Below are 15,206 nucleotides of genomic sequence, written 5' to 3'. Positions count from 1 at the left end.
TGTTTTCTCCCTACTTCAGTTCTTCCTCAGTTCTGATATATTTGTAGTATGAAAAGGGTTCCCAGGAATGAAATTCCAATTTACAACATTGCATCTCTAGGAAATAAGGATTTGGTTGACTAAAACCTTTGAGAACTGAAAAAACTCTTGGCTTGAACACTCCATTCAAACCCCTGCAGAAGGAAACTCCACCAAACTTTTACACGGCTTCTAGCAGCCTAAGCCCACTCCCTGAGGCCATCCAGGCCCTTACTGACTTACTATATAAAAAAGTTCAAGGCTGCCAAAAGATTTACTGCTTGTTCCAGAGAAAGACAAATACCGTATGATCTTATATGTAGAACCTTATATGTAGAATCTAAAAAAGTTGAACTCAGAGAAACAGAGAGTAGAATGGTGGTTTTCAAGGGTTGAGGGGTGGAGAAAATGGGGAGATGTTTGTCAAAGGGTACAAATTTTGAGTTACAAGATGAATAAGTGTGGGGATCTAATGTACAACATGGTAACTATAGTTAATACTGTATTGTATACTTGAAATTGGTAGTAGAGAAAACCTTAAATGTTCTCACCCCACACACACAAAATGACAACTATGTGAGGTGATGGACGTATTATCTAACTTTATTGTGGTAATCATTTCATATATATATATATGAAATCATCACGTTGTACACCTTAAATTTATATAATTTTATTTTTAAATTATACTTCAATAAAGCTGGGGAAAAAAAATCCGAGAATGATTTTGTTTTGACCTGTAGAATGATCAGCATGAATATTCATGTTGGATGAGTGATTGGAGATTATTTTTTAAACTGGCACACATTTGAAGCTGTGATCTTTATGGCTCAGAAAAACCTTCATAGGTGTATGAAAACACAGGTACTCTGCCCTTGTGGGTCCTTCTGCTGAGAAGCAGACACAAAGATAGGATTAAATGTGCAAGAGACACATAGGGGAAAATGCCTGTGAAAGATAAATGGGGAGAGAGAGTGAGAGTAAGCGGGCAGAGGCTTCAGAATGCCAGCTCTCTGACACCTGGGAAAGAGAAACAGAAGGAAGGAAGACAGTGAAGGAGGAGTCTCAGGCTGCAGGGCAAGCTAAGAAAATCTCCACCAGGCTGACGGGGAGTCCTTGAGCCACAATCCCCTGTTGAAGGACTCCGGTATCTCATAAGAATGGGCCTGCATTAGTTCCTCCAACATCTCATGGATTGATTTGAAGCAGTCAGGATGGGGGTGGGGGCAGGATGGCCACAGAATCCACAGAGGCTGCAGGTGGAGGCTTTCCACCAACTGTGCTCCCGCAGTGGATTCTCTTGAAGGAGACCTGACTGGAGCACATCTATGGCCATCACACACTCCATTCATTTTGAAGAAACTCTATAAATAATGATATGCTGTTAAGATAACTTATTTTTTCCTTTATGATACTCCTTTATTTTTATGCATATTTGTTCAAAATTTGATGTCACAAGTGCAATCATTGCTTTCCATATTCCTGCTATGATCCTTTTTATGAGAAAAATAGATGTCTAAAAATGCAAATAGAAATGTAAAACAATGCAGTCTTTCCTTGAAATGATTTGAGTTTTCATTAACTCATCTATTTAAAATGCCACAGATATTTAACAGAGATGAATACTATTGGATCCCAATTTAAGCAAGCAAGCACATGCCTCTGAAGCATCAAACCTATAACTAACATGATTCTAATAACACAGCTAAAGTGTCTCCCTATTTTTATTGTTATTCTTTGTTCTGGCTTTATTTGACTACTAGGTCAATAACTTACATTGTTCCTAAAATTGTTATATTGTAGTGAACATAAATCCCTGGCTTTCATAGGAATTCCAAACAGAATGAGACTATACCTCATTACTTATGTCCCTGGTGGAAAATTGATTATTACATAGACCAATGTGCAGGTATGAGTTTCTCCCATTTCAAAAAAAAATACATCAATGGAATTAAAAAGTATTAATCTGCTATTTTGTCTTTTTCTGTACTCTAATGTTTATTTTATTATTAATTTGATGTTTATTTACTTATTTTTCCTGGCATAATTATACATACAGTTCAATTTTTAAAAAAGTTTCAACGTTTGCAATTCTTTTCTGGACTTTATCATTATTTACTTCATTTTGTGATTATTACTGAAAATAATTTTGTTGTATAGCGGAAGGAATGTTAAAAAAAAAACCAACATACTTGCTCCAGGTGTCAATTACACTAGACTCACCACTGGGAGTTTGCATGCTGGTCCAGATTATATCATCAGCCTGGCAATCCCAGTTTAGCTCTCTCAGAATCAAAATGGTACTTTCAGAAAAATTAAGAAATAATTGGCTTTTCTTGGGACTAATTCAGAGACCTTTCACTTAGGTAGCATATTAGGAGTTTACTCTTGGTTACAATTAAACAAAGGTAAAAAGAGAATATATAAAGGAGGAGACAAGATGCAGGAAAAAAGATAGTCTAAGAATAGTGGGCTCTATTTTTTTTACTTAAGTCATCTGATTGACTGGAAAGCATCCTTGAGGGCCTGTCTAGGAGTCCACCCTGGGGCGTGCTGACTGAGTCCTGAGGGAAAGCAATTTCAGTTACTTGCAGATTGTCTTGAAGAGCAGCTCTCAAATGTTAGGGCAGGCGCTTGGAGAGGTTTTTGAGACACTGAGTGCTGTGCTCCACCACCTGAATTTCTGATTTCTTAGGTTTGGGGTGGGGCTGGAGAATTTGCATGTCTAACAGCTTCCCAGATGCTGCTGCTCCAGGAATCACGTTTGGAGAATGATTGCTCTGAAAAGTCATGAGAGCTTTATCTGTAGTGTGTAATGTCTGCCTTTGTTCTTCTGTTGGCACCTCTATCTTTGTTAAACCAGGATTATACCCCTTTCCTCACCAGAAATTCTCAGTTCCACCCTTTTAGTCAATGTCGGCTCCTAAAGGAACCAAGTTGTCCATCAGGGCTGCTTTTTTTTTTTTTAATATTTATTTACTTATTTTATTTTTGGCCGCGTCGGTCTTATTTGCGGCCCGTGGGATCTTCTTCGTGGTGCGCAGGCTCTTCGCTGTGGCGCGGGCTCAGTAGCTGTGGCAAGCAGACTCCAGAGTGTGTGGGCTCTGTAGTTGCAGCATGCAGGCTCTAGTTGTGGCTCACGAGCTCAGTAGTTGCGGTGCACAGGCTTAGTTGCTCCATGGCATGTGGGATCTTAGTTCCCCGACCAGGGATATAACCCGCATCCCCTTCATTGGAAGGCAGATTCTTAACCACTGGACCACCAGGGAAGTCCCAGGGCTGCTTTTTTGACACAGTATTTTAGTTGGAACTGCCTTGGGATAACGACTTCATAGCAACATTAAGTACCTGAATGTCAAACAATGGAGAAAGGCAAAAAGTGCAGTGACAATCACCAATATCATAAGAAATATTCTGAACCTATTTTTATATCCAATTCTTTAGCCAGCCTAGGACTAGCCAATTTGGATCATAATCAGGGTTAAATTATGTATCACAGATTTTTGTTCAAGAACTTGTAGTCAGGTCAAAAATCCTTGCACAAACCAGTGACATGCAGTGTCTTAGACCTCCCCTGGTAACTTATCATCTTAATAAAATATGAGCAACTGATGGGTTTATTTTGAATATCTGGAAAGTACAACTGACCACTGGTGCATGTTGTGTTCTTTGAAAGCCACCGCTCAGATGGAATTTTGCCTGTAGGGCATTTATTAGGGACCAATGAAACTGAGCAGGACCCTGCGGGGCCTTCTTGGGTACAAAAGCCCCTCCATGTGCCCCGCTTCTTGTTTGTAGAAAACTTTTAGCCTCCTAAGACTTCCCCAAGTTCCGAAGAGCAGACTCAAGCAGTTAATAATTAGAGAAGCAAGGAAATACAGAAACAAAGGAAAAGCAGTCAAGAAACAACAATTCAGGCATAAAGCAGAGTCACAGGACTCCTAGTTCCTCCTGAAGGGACAGAGATAATAATCTGAGGCATATCTTTGAGTTGTTCTGCAGAAAATAAGACCCCCCACCCTGTGGAGGATGGTGACTACAAGCTGACCACAAGCACATAGACCACAGACTGGTGGAAAGCAGAAGACTAATGGTTCAGATTCCCAAAACATCACCCTGTTACTTCACCACAAATTAATCAGAAGAACGCCCACAAGCTGATCAGATACCCTGTGACCCTCACCCCTAAAAATTCTTTAAAAATTGTTGCCTTTAAAAATCCTTTCCAATAGCCCAGAGACGGAAACAACCTAAATGTCCATCATCCGACGAATGGATAAAAAAGATGTGGTACATATATACAATGGAATATTACTCAACCATAAAAAGAAGCGAAATTGAGCTATTTGTAATGGGGTGGATAGACCTAGAGTCTGTCATACAGAGTGAAGTAAGTCAGAAAGAGAAAGACAAATACCATATGTTAACACATATATATGGAATTTAAGAAAAAAAAATGTCATGAAGAACCTAGGGGTAAAACGGGAATAAAGACACAGACCTACTTGAGAATGGATTTGAGGATATGGGGAGGGGGAAGGGTAAGCTGTGACAAAGTGAGAGAGAGGCATGGACATATATACACTACCAAACGTAAGGTAGATAGCTAGTGGGAAGGAGCCGCATAGCACAGGGAGATCAGCTCGGTGCTTTGTGACTGCCTGGAGGAGTGGGATAGGGAGGGTGGGAGGGAGGGAGATGCAAGGGATATGGGAACAGATGTATATGTATAACTGATTCACTTTGTTATAAAGCAGAAACTAATAAAAAAATATTTAAAAAAAATCCTTTCCTGGGACTTCCCTGGTGGTCCAGTGGTTAAGAATTCGCCTTCCAATGCAGGGGACGTGGGTTTGATCCCTGGTCGGGGAACTAAGATCCCACATGCCACGGGGCAACTACTCCCATGCACCACAACTACTGAGCCCTCATGCCACAACTAGAGAGAAGCCTGCACTCCACAAGGAAATATTCCACGTGCCGCAACTAAAACCCGACACAGTCAAAAATAAACAAATAAATTTTTAAAAAATCTTTCCCAAAAGCCATCGGGGAGCTTGGGTCTTTTGAACACTGGCTTTCCATTATCCCTGCTTGGTGCCCTGCAAAAAAATGCTGCACCTTCCTTCACCATAAGCCAGTGTCAGTAGATTAACTTTACTGCATGTCAGGTAAGGGGACTCAAGTTTGGTTCGGTAACACCAACACCTGGGAGCCTGGGAAGTGGTGTGGGGGAATAGGATTAGGCAGAAGGTGAAATCCAACAGTCATGCAAGCCTGGCAAAGCCTCAGCCAAACCAAATCCATAGGAAGCTCTGGGACATATACGACCCACAAGAGTTGTCCCTCATTGGGCCAAAATGGCCAGGCCTTCATACCCTTGCACAATCAGTTAGATGTCAGCCACCCTAGAAAGGACAGGTCCTTGGACAAGGTAGCTTTCTGGAGCTAAGAGAAACCTTGGCAGCTGAAACAGTAAATCTTGTTCACCAGAATCATGTCTAAATTACAAGTGGCATTTTGATGACATAATCACAGGAAGAACTGTCCCAGGGATTCTCTCATTCAGGAGACAAAAATGTACAGTTGAAAGTATCAGTTGCTGTCTGAATTTTGTTGGTCTGATTGTGGAGGACAAATGCCCTGAATTGTATTAAATAAATCACATAATGGTTTCTATATGACTTGGTGAGAAAATAATTAGATAACAGCTTCCATTATTACTCCCTTGTCTATATTCTTGATGTCTCTTGGGCTTCTTTAAGGCTCTGGAAGATAATAGTAATAGCAGCTAATTATTGAAGGCCTAGAGCACACTTGACCATGTAGTTATGTTGCAGTTGATAATATTCCAGAGGGTTCCAGGGTCAGTTAATCCAATAGTTGCAAAGTCCAATGGTTGGAATGTCCAATCCTTAGAAAGATTTACAGTCACTTTGATTGTTTGAAAATCATATTTAGGGATTTTAAAGTCCATCATCAGATCATAGATCTTGATCCAAAGGTTGTGGGAGAAAGATGTTTATACTGAGAACTGCAAAAACTCTTGGCACAAAAGACTCCATCCAAACCCATGCACTAAGAGACTTGACCAAACTAAATGGCTTCTAGCAGATTAAGGTCATGTCCCTGGGATGACCCTGCTGCCCGTTGAATTTCTGTCTTGAAAAGCTGAAGACTGCCAAAAGAATTTGCTCTTTGTTCCAGCCAATACCGGATGATAGGCCCCTGACTTACCTTTCTTAGAACATTTACTAAAAAGGGTTTACAATTATAAATCCTTCCTTTGTCCCTTTAGATGTATTTGTATTTCCTACAATCCAAGAGTGTCTTTCTCAAGGACCTGATAACTATTCCTTTGAAATGTAATCATCGGGATGGATAGGGTCTCTGTCTCCCAGTCTCTTTGGAAGGGTAGAAGCCTAGAAGAAATGCCAATTAGCAGGCACAGACGGTCTAGGTCTAATCATATTTACATTGACCAACCCTCATACCCTTTTCTGGTAATTTTTCACCTCCCTGCTTAGCTGCTCAAGCCTCCACTCACTCCCCCTTCCTACTCCCTCATTCTTCCTTGAAAATGCCCAGTCACCTCTGCACAAATTGGAGTGGAGCTCAGCTCTTTCTCCTATGGTAGTAGTTACTAAATAAAATCTTTTTTTTACCACTTTAACTAATATCCAACTTTGTTTATCTTTGACAGTATCCGATGCCATCTTCTTGATACATAGAATGTTTGGCATGTAGACCTGAAACAAATAGACTGCCAGGTATTTCTCCAGCAAAGATGGGTTTATTGGGATCAGCAGAGAAATACAATTCGGGGGTCTGCAGCCATGGCAAGCCACATGCAAGTTCCAAAACAACAAGGGAAGGAGCACACTTTTATAGAGAGGAAATGGAAAGTGGGAGGACTATAGTAAACAAAGCATCCATGGCTTTTCATTTGCTGAGTCCTTGCTGAGTCTTTCTTCTTGCTGAGCTCTGCTGTCGCCTCAGGGTGTGAGAGCTCCCCCTTCTGGTCTCCCAACTTTATTTAATTGAGGTTTCTGTTTACTAATTTTTTTTTTTTTTTTTTTTTTTTTCTTTTTGCGGTATGCGGGCCTCTCACTGTTGTGGCCTCTCCCGTTGCGGAGCACAGGCTCCGGACGCGCAGGCCCAGCGGCCATGGCTCACGGGCCCAGCCGCTCTGCGGCATATGGGATCCTCCCAGACCGGGGCACGAACCCGTATCCCCTGCATCGGCAGGCGGACTCTCAACCACTGCGCCACCAGGGAGGCCCTGTTTACTAATTTTTTACAGGAAGAAGCTTTCTACTTCTGGAAGTCATCTGTTTATGGAGACCATTTAATGAGCATCAGGATCAGATCTCCAGTGAACTAGATATCTGGGACTCTAACTGCATCAGGCTAGTGGTATGGAGTGAATTGTGCCCCCCCAAATGCTTATGTTGAAGCCCTAACGAACAGTACCTCAAACTGTGACCTTATTTGGAGGTAGGGTCTTTAAAGAGATAATTAAGTTAAAATGAGTTCATTAGGGTGAGCCCTAATCTAAATGACTGATGTCCTTACAAGAAGAGAAAGTTTGGACTTCCCTGGTGGCGCAGTGATTAAGAATCCGCCTGCCAATGCAAGGGACACAGGTTTGAGCCCTAGTCCGGGAAGATCCCACATGCTGTGGAGCAACTAAGCCCGTGCGCCACAACTACTGAGCCTGTGCTCTAGAGCCCGCAAGCCACAACTACTGAAGCCCGCGTGCCTAGATCCCATGCTCCGCAACAAGAGAAGCCACCACAATGAGAAGCCCGTGCGCTGCAATGAAGAGTAGCCCCCGCTCGCTGCAAGTAGAGAAAGCCCGTGCACAGCAATGAAGAGCCAACACAGCCAAAAATAAATAATAAATAAATAAATACTTTTTTTAAAAAAAAGAAAGAAAGTTTGGATACACGAGAGATATTTGTGCACTGAGGAAGGACCATGAGAAGACATAGCAAGAAGGCCTCCATCTGGAAGCTAAGGAGAGAGACCTCAGAAAAAAAAAAAATCCTGCTGGCATCTTGATCTTGGACTGTTAACCTCCAGAACCGGAAATAATTTCTGTTGTTTAAGCCCCCCAGTCTGTGGTATTTTGTTATGGTAGCCCTAGCAAACTAATACAGTTGGGAAGCATATTCCCACAAGAGTATGCACTGGTGCTAGGAAACATAATTAGGACCTAAAATGTTCTTTTCTAGTATGTTCTAAGGCTGACTTCTCTTGGTGTGTTTTCTTATATCTCCTGGTGGTACATCAAGGAAGGGTATGTCTGATAATATTCTTTTTGGAAATATATCTTGTACCTGTTGGACATCTACTGTGGAAATGATACTTTGAAAATACTTGGTAAGATTGGAATGTTGTAGGAGGAATCAATCATAGTAGGAGTCATGCCAAGCTTTATGAGCCTTCCTATAAGAATTTCGTATGGTGGGACTTTATGGGGATTTTGAGGTAAAGATTGTATTATCATTTTGTTGGGGTAAAACTTGGGCTGAAGGGAGATTATGCTTTCTAGAAATTTTAAACTATTTGGATTTTATAATAGATTACCTCACCTTATCTTCTGAGTTTGGGGACTCAGAATGACATGGATAATGACATCTCTGATTCATGAAAGTATCTTGTATAGTTCTTTAAGTATTTCACCTGTAAAATGAGTTTTTTTTTTAATTAATAGAATGTATTAAAGGAATCCTCAGATTGGAAAAATAAAATCCATGCTTTTTTTTTTTTAAGCAAAATTTCGATTATGGCAGGGAAAGTTTCAGTCTGGCCAGAAAATTTACAAACTATTATTCAAACGTATTCAAAGCTAAGCAATTTGGGTAACTGGAGGAAATCCATTCATAACTTTTAAAAATAGTTCTTGAAGTGGAGATTTCAGAGGTGCTCTATTACTCAGGTTTTCCTGAGTTATCATATGTTAATTACAGAGAAGGCAAAATAAAATCTGGTAAAATTCTTTTCACCAATTGATCCAATTTGTCCCTGTCATTTTGGGTTATTCCTTGCAGCATTTGGTTACCTGTTTCTTTGGTTTTCTTTATTTTTTTATTTTTTATAAATTTATTTATTTATGGCTGCGTTGGGTCTTCGTTGCTGTGTGTGGGCTTTCTCTAGTTACTGCGAGCGGGGGCTACTAGTTGTTGCGGTGTGAGGGCTTCTCAATGCAGTGGCTTCTCTTGTTGCGGAGCATGGGCTCTAGGCTTGCGGGCTTCAGTAGTTGTGGCATGTGGGCTCAGTAGTTTTGGCTCGTGGGCTCTAGAGCGCAGGCTCAGTTGTAGCGCACAGGCTTAGTTGCTCCATGGCATGTGGGATCTTCCCGGACCAGGGCTCGAACACATGTCCCCTGCTAATTCAAAAATAATTGTTACTAATCATAAGACAGGGAAGTCTTCCTAAACTCGATACATTAGAAAGATTAAGGGCATGAATAGGAGCTTTAAATACAAAATTTTAAAGCTTCTTTATTAAAAGTAATTTACCTTAAATGTGTGTAAAATTTAAAAGCCATCTGGGGAAAAAAAAACACTTTCAGTATTTGACAGACATAAGGCCAATACCTTTAATATATAAGTACTTTTAAGTCAATAAGATATAAACAAGAAGATATCAACTCTTCCATTTCTATACAGTATTCTCTCAATCTAACTGCAGCCCATGTTAGGGCTTCACCAAATGGTGTTGGTCCCACAGTGCATGAGGCTCCTGTGTCAAGGTATCTCAGAGACTTCCTCATGCCCAGACCCATTTTACCTCCTCTTGTGCGTTAGATTTTGGGTCCTCAGTCAAGGGGCCCCGTTTAGTCAATCTTCATCTTGATTTGTATGCTTGACTCTTGTCCCAGGCCATGCCAGGTCAGGTTTCTCATTGTATTCTTTGCTTTCCAGCTTTTAAAAAATTCTTCCAAACTGGGGTAAATAGAGCAGACTTGTTTGGTGTATTTTATTTTATTATTATTATTTTTTAATTAATTAATTTATTTTTATTTTTGGCTGCGTTGGGTCTTTGTTGCTATGCGCGGGCTTTCTCAAGTTGCGGCGAGCAGGGGCTACTCTTCGTTGCGGTGCGCGGGCTTCTCATTGCGGTGGCTTCTCTTTGTTGTGGAGCTCGGGCTCTAGGCACGCGGGCTTCAGTAGTTGTGGTACTTGGGCTCAGTATTTGTGGCTTGCGGGCTGTAGAGGGCAGGCTCAGTAGTTGTGGCACACGGGCTTAGTTGCTCCGCGGCGCGTGGGATCTTCCCGGAACAGGGCTCGAACCCATGTCCCCTGCATTGGCAGGCGGATTCTTCACCACTGCACCACCAGGGAAGCCCATTTGGTGCATTTTAATATTGCGAGACCAAGAGGGGGTCCATTTGGTCCACCCAAGCTCCTTTTCTTAACCCTATCAATGTACACTTTGTTCATCCCATTTCTTAATAACCACCTAAAGATTTCCACCTTACTGAGAGAGTCCCTTGATTTTTCCCTCTGCCTTCCCCCATTTTCTTGTTAACTAATTTAATGTTTTTATTAGCGTATATAAGACCATGAGGGGAAGCTGAGACAGCGAATTTGATAGGCTTTTCAGACAGTTCCTTGATTTTTCTCATAGAACCCTATTTTTCCATGGCTGAGTAATATTCCATTATTCCCACATCTTTTGGGGGAGAGGTTTCTCTTATTTTTATTTTGGATTATAGAAAATTTCTATACAAAAATAGAATAGTAAAATAAACCCTCATGGGGCTTCCCTGGTGGCTCAGTGGTTGAGAGTCCACCTGCTGATGCAGGGGACACGGGTTCGTGCCCCGGTCCGGGAAGATCCCACATGCCGCGGAGCGGCTGGGCCTGTGAGCCATGGCCGCTGAGCCTGCGCGTCCGGAGCCTGTGCTCCACAACGGGAGAGGCCACAACAGTGAGAGGCCCACGTACCGCAAAAAAATAAATAAATAAATCCTCATGGGCTCATCACCCAGCTTCAACAATTATCATCTAGAGATTTCCTATTATCTAGTTCAGCTATGACTGTATTATCCTTTAGTATTGATTAAATCACTCTCTTTTAGTATTTTTTGTTGATGTAACATTGGTTTATAACATTATATAAGTTTCATGTGTACAACATTATATTTCTAATTCTATATATCCTACATCATGCTCACCACCAAATATTTATTTTCTCTCCATCACCATATAGTTCATCCCCTTTACTCATTTCACCCTCCCCCAGCCCTTTCTCCTCTGATAACCACTACTCTGTTCTCTGGATATATGTATTTGTTTCTTTTGGTTTGTTCATTTACTTTGTTTTTTTATATTCTACATATGAATGCAATCATACAGTATTTATATTTCTCCGTCTGACTTACTTTACTTAGCATAGGTCCATCCATGTTGTCAAAAATGGCAAGATTTCATCTTTTTTATGAGTAGTATCCCATTGTGTGTGTGTGTGTGTGTGTGTGTATATATCTATATCTATATCTATATCTATATCTAAATAACATCTTCTTTATCCATTCATCCATTGATGGGCACTTAGGTTGTTTCCATATGTTGGTTATTGTAAATAATGCCACGATGAACATAGGGGTTCATATACCTTTTTGAATTTGTGTTTTTGTATTCTTTCGATAAATACCCAGAAGTGGAATAGCTGAATCATATGGTAGCTCTATTCCTAGTTTATTTGAGGGATCACCATACTGTTTCCCACAGAGGCTGCACCAATTTATATTTCAATCAACAATGTATAAGTGTTCCCCTTTCTCCACATCCTCACCAACGCTTGTTATTTCTTGCCATTTTTTTTCAAAGTAAAGGATAAAAACCCACTTTTATTTGGTCAATTGTAATTATTCAGTTCAGGTTGCTCTTGTCCACAGATTTTGATTCAGCATCTTATTTATTTATTTGGCTGTGCCATGGCGGCATGCAGGATCTTAGTTCCCTGACCAGGGATAAAACCTGTGTCCCCTGCAATAGAAGCAGGGAGTCCTAACCAATGGACGGCCAGGGAATTCCATTTCTTGCAGTTTTTGTTTTTTTGTTTTTTTCTTTTTGGCTGTGTTGGGTCTTCATTGCTGCACACGGGCTTTCTTTAATTGTGGCGAGCGGGGGCTACTCTTCGTTGAGGTGTGCGGGCTTCTCTTGTTGCAGAGCACAGGCACTAGCGCACGTGGGCTTCTGTAGTTGTGGCGCACGGGCTTAGTTGCGCCGCAGCATGTGGGCTCTTCCTGGACCAGGGCTCAAACCCGTGTCCCCTGCACTGGAAGGCGGATTCTTAACCACTGTGCCACGAGGGAAGTCCGCATTTCTTGCGTTTTTGATAATAGACATTCTAACAGGTGTGAGGTGATATCTCATTGTGGTTTTGATTTGCATTTCCCTAATAATTAATGATGTTGAACATCTTTTCATGTGCCTGTTAGCTGTCTGTATGTCTTCTTTGGAAATTTTTCTATTTACCTCCTTTGCCCATTTTTTAATTAGGTGGTTTGGGTTTTTTTTGTTGTTGAGTTGTGTGAGTTCTTTATATATTTTGGATATTTACCCCTTATTAGATATATCATTTGCAAATATTTTTTCCCATTTGATAGGTTGTCTTTTCATTTTGTTGATGGTTTCCTTTGCTGTGCAGAACTTTTTAGTTTGACGTAGTCCCATTTGTTTATTTTTGCTTTTGTTTCCCTTGCCTAAGGAGACCATCTAGAAAAATATTGCTAAGACTGATGTCAAAGAGTGCACTGCTTATGTTTTCTTCTATGAGTTTAACGGTTTCAGGTCTTACTTTCAAGTCTTTAATCTGGAACCCCATTCTTTAGTGGTTTTAATGGAGGTTTCATTACTTAGGCACGGTTGATTAAATCACTGGCCATCAGTGATTTTGTTGCAGCAAATATAGCAATGAAGTTTTCCCTCTCCTGAGAACAAGCAAAATAAAGGGAACAGTGAACAGGCCAGGCTAGAGAAGAAACATAACGTGGCCTGAAAGAGTTAATCACTCCTAAATTTGCTGTTTTTTTTTTTAACTGTCACTAATCTGTAGTGTCTGTAACTAGATTTGTACTTCACAAAACTAACCTATTACTCTTTAACACTATTTGAATTACATCCTGCACTCCCTTGTAGCAAATCACCCCTTGTAGCATTTGCATTTCAGAAGAAAGGTAACAGGCCTTTATAACCCAGAGACAAACGGACCCAATTACCAATTACTGGGCTGCCAGAAGCCATCTGCAACTGTTCTGAAATAATGCAGGAAGAAGAAGAATGCAAGACCTTCACTACTTTGATCCTTATCTTATACTCTGGACTGCGAGCCCCACATATAAAAATCTTCTTCAATTCCCTAAGGTGGGGGGCACAGTTCTTGAGGCTCTAGCTGTCTGTGTCTTCCCTTTGGCCTGGCAGAAAAATAAAGCCATCTTTCTCTTCCTCCAAAACCTCTGTCTCCCGTATTTCTGTTCCGCATCGGAACACAGAGAAGCTGAGATTTTGGCAACAATTTAAACTCAATCTCCAGCCCCTCTCACCTAAGAGGTCAGGAGTGGGGCTAAAAGTTTCAATCCTCTGATCAAGGCTTGGTCTTTCTGGAAACTAGCTCCCATCCTTAAGCTATCTAGTCCACCACCCTCCCTCCCCAACAGTCACGTTAGCATACAGAAGACACTATTATCGCTCTGGAGACTCTAAGTGTTTTAGGAACTCTGTTCCTGGATGCAGGAACAGAGACCAAATATATTTTTTATTATACCATTGCTATCCTAATGGGTGTGAAGTGGTATGCCATTATGGTTTGATTTGCATTTCCCTAATGATTAGTGATGTTAAGTATTGATATCTTTTCATGTACTTATTGGCCTTCTGTATAGCTTCTTTAGAGAAATGTCTATTCAAGAAGATGTTTGCTCATTTTTTAACTGTTTTTTTTTTCTGTTGTCGTTGAGTTGTAGCTCTTTATATATATTTTGGATATTAATTCCTTATCAGATATATGGTTTGCAAATATTTCTCCCATTCTGTAGGTTGCCTTTTCACTCTCTTGATAGTGTCCTGTGATGGACAAAAGTTTTTAATTTGATGAAGTAAAATTTGTCTATTTTTTCCTTTGTCTTTGCCTTTGGTGTCACATGCAAGAAATCATTGCCAAATCCAGTGTCATGAAGTTTTCCCCAGTGTTTTCTTCTAAGAATGTTATCGTTTTAGGTCTTACATTTAGCTCTTTTATCCATTTTGAGTTGATTGTTATATATGGCATAAGTTAAGGATCTAACTTCATTCTTTTGCATTTGTTGAAAAGCCTGTCCTTTCCCAGTGAATTTTCTTGGCAACCATGTCAAAAATCTTTTGACCTTACATGTGAGGGTTTACTTCCACTCTCCTGGACTAACATTTTTTATTTTTTAATCCTTTAGATCATTACTATCCATAAAACACAAATTACGTGAAAATCTCTTCATATTAACAGTGATTATGCTGAAACGACAGCGCGAAACAATTTTAGGGAATAAACACATAATCTTTCATTCTACACGTCTTCAGTGTGTTAGTGACATATGGCTGCTACACAACAAAACCCAGAAATATGTAATACCAATTCAATTCAGTCTGATATTTTGCTGGCTTTCATTTAAAAACCATAGCTTTACATATAGTGTGTGGAAAATTGGCAAGCCCTGGTCTTCCTACTCCCCTTACGTTTATATCAAATGATCCATCACAGTACGTTTATACCTATCATTAAATTGTCAGAACAGTGTTAAAAAGTCTTTCTTTGAACTGAGTCCTCAGTTTTCTAAAAGCAAGCAAACTCTCAAAGAAACCCGTCCCCCTTCTCCCCACTGCATGGGACGGAACACCGCTGGAGAGATCTAGAAAAGACATTCTCTGAAACGGTCGTTAGTATTCCAGAAGTTTCAATGGGTAACGGGCAGCATCTGACACTCTGAAAACCCCAAACGTGGCATTTCCATTGTGATATTATGCCACTAGGCAATGCCTCTATTCTGTCAGAAGTGTTCATTTATTACAGTTTTGCACATATGCCAGGGTCCCTCAGTAGCAGCTAGCCACCAAAGCGCTGTCCGTGGCCTGGCGCTGGGCAGAGGTGCCCAACACCGTGAAGGACGAACCAGAGCCCTCATCAGAGCCGCCAGCTCC

This window comes from Mesoplodon bidens, assembly GCF_964165515.1.
Source record: "Mesoplodon bidens genome assembly, chromosome: 1".
NCBI lineage: Eukaryota > Metazoa > Chordata > Mammalia > Artiodactyla > Ziphiidae > Mesoplodon > Mesoplodon bidens.
The sequence above is the reverse complement of the archived record's forward strand: the minus strand, read 5'-3'. Positions refer to the sequence as shown.